The sequence below is a fragment of the Condylura cristata genome, unplaced genomic scaffold (genome assembly GCF_000260355.1).
Source record: "Condylura cristata isolate star-nosed mole 26May11 unplaced genomic scaffold, ConCri1.0 scaffold00104, whole genome shotgun sequence".
In the NCBI taxonomy this organism is placed as follows: domain Eukaryota; kingdom Metazoa; phylum Chordata; class Mammalia; order Eulipotyphla; family Talpidae; genus Condylura; species Condylura cristata.
Window position 1 is genome coordinate 100,045 of NW_004567205.1, and position 6,897 is coordinate 106,941.

At 55.0% G+C, this 6,897-nt stretch overlaps 1 long non-coding RNA gene across 2 annotated transcripts in view; it reads right to left on the bottom strand.

Moving 5' to 3' along the window:
• The window catches only part of LOC105854661, a 14,514-nt gene that overhangs the window by 6,105 nt on the left and 1,512 nt on the right, over positions 1 to 6,897 (bottom strand). The gene's annotated exons all lie outside the window — the stretch shown is intronic.

Here is a 6,897-nt window from a genome sequence, read left to right on the forward strand (position 1 = left end):
AAAGGAAAAGTGATAACAGAAACAGAGTTTAGAGTGATGTGATTCTTGGATCCAGAGAGGTAAGAAGGAAGGCATTATGTGTTACAAAACTGAGGAAGTCACCAACAGATGGAAAAGGCAAGTAAAGAGATTCTCCCTAGAATCTCCAGAGGAATGCAGGTTTATTCATCTCTTGAGTGTAGCCCAAAGAGAGCCCTTGTTTGACTTATGACCTATATCTATGTTATTTTAAGCCACTCAATTTGTGGTAATTACTTATAACAAAAATAAAGAGCTAATACAGAATATTTCAAAATCAGAAGTTCTGGCTTTATCTTTACAATGTGATTATGGACAAGATTCCTAACTTCTAGGAATCTTTCTTATCTGAAAGTGTAAATTATAAAAATGTCTGCTCAAGGTCAAACAATCTACAGGAAGCAACATAGATAGTAAGTATGAACTGAACGAGAAAAGCAAAGTGAAATTTATAACATACAAATTGTTAAATTTGGCCCTCCCTGGTGGTGCAGCGGGTTAAAGCAAAGCACTGAGAAGCTAAAGCCACTTCCGCACGAGTTCGATTCCCGCCTGCCCCGGAGGTGACCTCATGGTGTGGCAGACCTCTCCTGACCCACCCACTGCCCCCCTCAGCAGTGTACTTTTTTGATCTCCCTGTTCTGCTCCCCACTCTTTGTCTGGTGAAGCCTCTCGCAGTCCCTGAATCCCTGGCCAGTTCCCCAGTTCTGTATTCACAAATAAATAATCTTTTAAAAAAAGTGTTAAGCTTGGTTTTTGCTTCAAAGTCCCCAAAGTTAGCCAGCTAGTGATTCTTTATAACATATTGGTTACAAGTTGAAAAATGATGGAGGAAAACTGTTCCAACATTGAAACCACTTCATGATTTGAGCTCATTCATTATACTCCTTTATTAGACTTTTTGGGAAAGAAGCAATATACTTTACTGGCTATAAATTTATGAGTGTAGTTGCTTTTATAGCTCTGAATGTAACAGAACCTACGTAAATACAGATAAGTTCTCTATACTTCTGAGAAGTTTCCACCCACATAATATTGTCCTATCATTGGAAATCGCCAATGTTTTCATAAGCATGAAGGCAAGAAATATTTTATATATAACACAGGTCAATTAGAATCAGAACAGCATTCATCATTTTAGTTAGAAAGCCTACGTTTTTTTTTTTGAAACAACAAAACAAAACAAACAAAAAAACACTTGAAGTCTACATAATGAAATTTTACATTTTGAGGGGTCAGATATCGCGAGAGCTGAGCCAGCTTTTCACATGATTTTCGGGCGTGCTGGTTCTTGAGCTGGATATTCAGCACGGGAAGGCGGCCACCACGGGGAGACAGCCACTGCCTGGACACTCCATCACACTAGTATTTGGGTCTCACTAGGCACAGGGCGTGCCCATCCCTGCCTCAGGCTTCTGAGGGATCACCTTGGGCCGCCACCTGGAAAGTCGTGAAAGATCTCAGGAGCCCGCAGCCCACAATGCTCTGGAGCCTTAAGAAGACCAGCTGACCCCGGCCCCGCGAATTGATGCGAGTTGATGCGAAATTAAACGAGATCGGGTCAGCTGGCTTGGCCTGATTAGCACAATGACAGACACCTGTGCTGCAGGTCCGCCTACAAGCGAGAACCCCAAGGCCGTTGCCTGGACACAGGGTCCCAGTTCATGCGCCATCTCGCAAGAGCCGAGCCAGGCCTTGCACGAGAATTGCACAAGGGCCTCGTGCGCGCTGCAAGCGGCTGGAGCCGCAGGTCTCCCGTGCTCCCGGCTCGGCCTGCTGGAGGGAAGCTTTCGAAAACCTCACGTGGGACCCCTCCCTCTGTATACCTCACTCATGCAAAGAGGTGGGCACAGAAACAACAGAAAATACCATCCACCCAGTCGGGGAAATCAAAATCCGTAGTGCCTTAAGCCTTGGCCGAATGGTCAAGCAGTTGTCAGGCTGTCCACCGAGGCAGGTGTTTCTCAGCCAGTTCAATGTTACCACATATTCTAAAAAACTTTTTGCCTTATATTTAATAAAACCTTCATTTGCGTCTTACCATTTTCCTTTCCTTTATACCTTTAAGTATAAAGGTCATGTAAGCTTGATTGTTAAATAGGCGTACTTTATATGTAAATTTAAATTTTAATTATTAGTATAATTATTCTTCTACAAGCCCTATATATAGTGTTTAAATGTACATATATATTCCACATATGCATAAATTCCACATACCCATTTAGAGTTTTCAAATACATGAAACCTTTGCTATACATATATAATTGTCAACCTAAATACATTTGTAGGGCTGGCTCGCGGGCAGGACATTCAGCTTGGGAGACCGGACTCCACGGGGGAGCTGACACAGCCTAGATGAGCACGGGCAAGCAGTCTATTGCCCACCTGTGAGTTTACAGGGGCTCCAGCGTGAAGAGAATACCTGTGCGTGGCGGCCTGGCTCAGTCCATGCCAGGGAATCTCCCCGCTGCTGGCCTCCCTCTGTGGAGGCAGCTCTGCAAGGCAGGCCGCCCGCCTGCACCCATGCAGGGCTCCCTCTCAGCAAACCTCTCCCTTGGGTGCAGGTCTGGCTGCCTGCTCACGCGCCCACTCGAGTCCTCGACTTCTGCGGCCTTTTCCCTCAGAACCCTGCACCTTGAAGACAAGGGTGAAGGGGGCCTCTGTCTCCCAGACAGAGTGGTGGCCTCAGGAGCTGGTCACGATACCTGACTGGCCACCTTCATGAAGAAACCTGTCCCGGAGAGAACAGCAGGAATCTTTTCACATTCCAAACACCTCATCAAATGGCATTGACAGCCAGCCACACTCTACCAGCCAGGTAGACATAAGGCACTGCACCTGGACTCAACCACACCCTGGCAGAGAAACAACAGGTGTTGTGCTGAGAGGGCAGCGAAAGGGGGGCCACACTTCCCCGTGAATGGAGAAGACTCTGAGATGCTTCTAGCCATGCATAGACTGGCTCACGGCAGCCACAGGGGTTTGCAAAGCTCTGAAGGCAGGCAGAGATCAAGGAGGTGGGGCTCAGCAAGCACCCCACAGTCAGCCCGTGACTGCCTGACTGCCCCTGCAGTGCTTTCTGTCCCCAAGTGAGTACATCAGGCCCAGTCCCATGGGTCTGCCTGAGTGCGATCCCAGGACTGGGGCGCCATCCCCCACGGTGTAGCCGAACTCTCCTGTCCGCTTGCTGTTGCCTTTGGCGGCGGTGGAGTTTAGTGCAGGTGGAACTCCCTGTTCTGCACCCTACTCTATCAGCCTCCTTCTGCTGAGTCCTCTCACCACACTCCACTCCACTGCCACTGCCACTGCCACTGCTCTGCACCCCAGCTCTGATTCGCCAAGTGAATCGCCAAGCAAGAGAAGCAAGACATCAGCCCACCACGTGCGTGCCACCGTGATAGGCTGTCTAGCGGGGCCTTGCTTGGGTGTGTGCCCGCCCCTTGCCAGAGAAGCATTGCTGTCTCCTGCTTTCACAATGCCGTCCTGTTGGCTTGCCCTCTGGGCCAGAGGAAGCCTGCTGCTCCCAAAGAAAACAAGTGGAAGTGCAAGCGCAGCTTGGGCCCCAGCCAGGCTGCGGGGCCCAAGCACATGTCACACGGCCAGCACCATGGGAAGCACTAGACCTGGCTTCCCGAGTGCCTTGGGCAGGGTCTGCAGACGAAGGCCTGATGGGCGAGGTATGGCTGTCTGTGCGTGTGATTGTGCGTTTGTGTGTTCGTTGGGTGCATGGACCCTTGGGTGGGAGGTCCAGTGTGTGAGTGTGGGGGACATACAGAGAGGGAGACCCCTGGCGGAGGAGGGACTGAAGATGGCGGGAGCAGGCTCCCTAGCGCCTTCTCCTCACGGAGGTGGCTTGGCCTCTTGCTTGGGGGCTGGTAGTGTCCTTGGCTTTGGGGGCTGCTTCGAGCACCGGGCTTTCCTGGACAACTAAGGGCGGGTAAAGCCTGGGCAGCGGTCCGGTCAGGCCACGGCTGGCCTCGGTGCGGGTGCATCCTAGGACCGCCTGTGACAGTGGAGGCATGGGTGTCCGTGGCCTGTGCGTTCGGTTCAGTGACAGAACTGTTGGTGTGGGTGACCCTCACCTCTCAGAGGCTTGGCATTCACTCCATGGCATGTGCGCGGACCGCAGGCGCCGGGGAGGACCGGGCTTTCCTGGACAACTAAGGGCGGGTAAAGCCTGGGCAGCGGTCCGGTCAGGCCACGGCTGGCCACGGTTCGGGTGCATCCTAGGACCGCCTGTGACAGTGGAGGCATGGGTGTCCGTGGCCTGTGCGTTCGGTTCAGTGACAGAACTGTTGGTGTGGGTGATCCTCAACTCTCAGAGGCTAGGCATTCACTCCATGGCATGTGCGATGACCGCAGACGCCAGAAAGGATGATCCCTGGGCCAGTGTGCAAGGAGGTCCCGGTGTCCCTCGTGTGCCTGGAGCCCAAAGCTGGTCTGCTGGAGCCCGCGCTGACCCTCCCAGGCACGTCGTGACTTTCCTGGGCCTGGAGCCCCAATGCAAGGATATCCGTGGTCACTGACAGGGCGCTGTGGCACCGCAGAAAGCCTGGCAAGGGCGCCGTAGCACCGAAGAAGCCTGCCGGCATACCGTGGAGGATCCATGCCATATTTTGCTGCCCTCGTGTGGCCAGAGATGGCCCTGATGGGCCTAAGAGCAGACCACGGGGTAGGGCTGGGGAAGCAAGGGGACGTGTTGGATGAGGTCTGGCTCACGGATCTGGGCCACTCTGTGCCCCCCCGTGCTATTGTCTTTCGAAAAGGGAGAGAGGATGGAAGAGCTAAAGAAAGAAAATTCTCCAAACCTCACACAATGCAGAAGCTGGCCTACAGGATTCTTCTGTATTGGGACCGGTGACTGGATTGGAGACGAGGAGAGGACTTCAGTTCCTGGGGAAGAGAAGGGAGGTCACCACAGTTCAGTTCCAGACACTGCAACGGTGTTGGTGGAAAGCGGGCCAGGTCGAAGCACTTGCACAGATATGAATGGGGCACTGCAGTCCCCCGAGGGCTGTCCCTGGCAGCGCGTGCCCCGTAGCCGCGCCCCCAGCCATGCCTAGGCCACAGCCCCGCCTCTGCCGGTGACCTCGTCGAAGCTCCTCCCATGGGTCCGCCCCACTGGCCAGGCAGTTCGCCTCTGGCCTCCTCCATGACCGAAGCCCCAGCCCCCGGGCGGCATTTCCATACCCTAACTGCACCCCTACATGCACGCAGCTGAGCCAAGACATCAGGTCCTGTCCACGCAAGGACCTCGCAAGATGTGGGAGGACTATGGAAGGGCAGCCTCCCAGCAGAGGGATGGCTCTCAGGCTCTATTCCCGAAGGACAGCCCTGCCGAGTCAAGCTCTCCCCAGCACCGCGAGATGACGCGAGATTCCACGTGATCAGGGCAGATGGCTTGCCCTGATTAGCCTGAGGCCAGCCACCTTTGCTGCAGGTCCGTCTCCACGCGAGAACCCTCAGGCTGTTCCGGGGCCACAGCTTCCCCCGCGGCCATTTTGGACTGCCCCGGGGTGCTTGAGGGGAGAAATACCGCGAGAGCTGAGCCAGCCTTCCACGAGATTATCTGGCGGGCTGGCTCATGGGCAGGACCTTCAGCTTGGTTTCGTGCCACCATATGTGGGGGGGGGGCGACCAAGGCCTGGACACTCCATCACACCAGTGCTTGGGCCTCACTAGGTCCAGGGCGTGGCCATGCCCGCCTCAGGCTTCTGAGGCATCACCTTGGCCGGCCGCCTGGAAAGTCGTGGCAGGTCACAGGAGCCCTCGACCCACACCTGCTCCAAAGCCATGATGAGCCCAGCTGTTCCCAGCCCCGCGAGTTGATGCTAGAATAGGCGACATCGGGGCCGCTGCCTTGCCCTGTTGAGCCGTTCGCCAGATACCTGTGCTGCGGGTCTGCATCCACGTGAGAACCCCAAGGCCGTTGCCAGAACACAGGGTCCCAGTTTACGCACCATTTCGCGAGAGCCAAGCCAGGCCTTGCGAGAGAATTGCGCTAGGGCCTCGGGCGCCCTGGGACCGGCTGGAGGCGCAGGTCTCCCGTGCTCCCGGCTGCGGCCTGCTGGATGGAAGCTTTCAAAAACTTCACGTGGGACACCACCAGCTGTAAACCTCACTCAGGCAAAGAGGTGGGCACAGAAACAACAGAAAATGCCATCCACCCAATCGGGGAAGTCAAAACCCCTAGTGCCTTAAGCCTCGGCCGAAGCGCCAAGCAGATGTCAGGCAGCCCTCTGAGGCAAGCTGCGGGAGGAAATGGCAAAGGAACACACCTGAGGCTCCAGATGCAGAGATGGGGCCCTTGGGCAAAATGTTGCTAACAGTAAATTCCCTTCAGCAGTCCACTTGCTTGTCCAAAAGCGGCAGCAAGCGGGCCACCCCACAGAGCCCTGAGATGCTCCACAGTGGATGGGACGATATCGGGCTGTCTCTGCATAAGCACGGTCCAGCAGTCTGTTGCCCACCTGTGAGTTTTCAGGGGCTCATGGGCGACCGGGCTCCCTGTGCACGGCGGCCCGGCTCAGTCCATACCATGGCTTCTCCCCGCTGCTGGCCTCCCTCTGTGGAGGAAGCTCTTCAAGGCAGGCCGCCCACCTAGACCCATGCAGGGCTCCGTCTCAGCAAACCTCTCCCTTTGGGGGCAGGTCTGGCTGCCTGTTGAAGCCCCCACAAGAGTCCTCGACACCTGCGGCCTTTTCCCTCAGAGCCCTGCTACTTGAAGACAAGGATGAAGGGGGCCTCTGTCTCCGGGACAGAGTTTTGGCCTCAGGAGCTGTTTGCGGTCCCTGACCAGCCAGCTTCATGAAGAAACCTGGCCCGGAGTGAACCGCAGGACTCTAGAAGGCCTGATGGGCGAGGGGTGGCTGTGTGTGC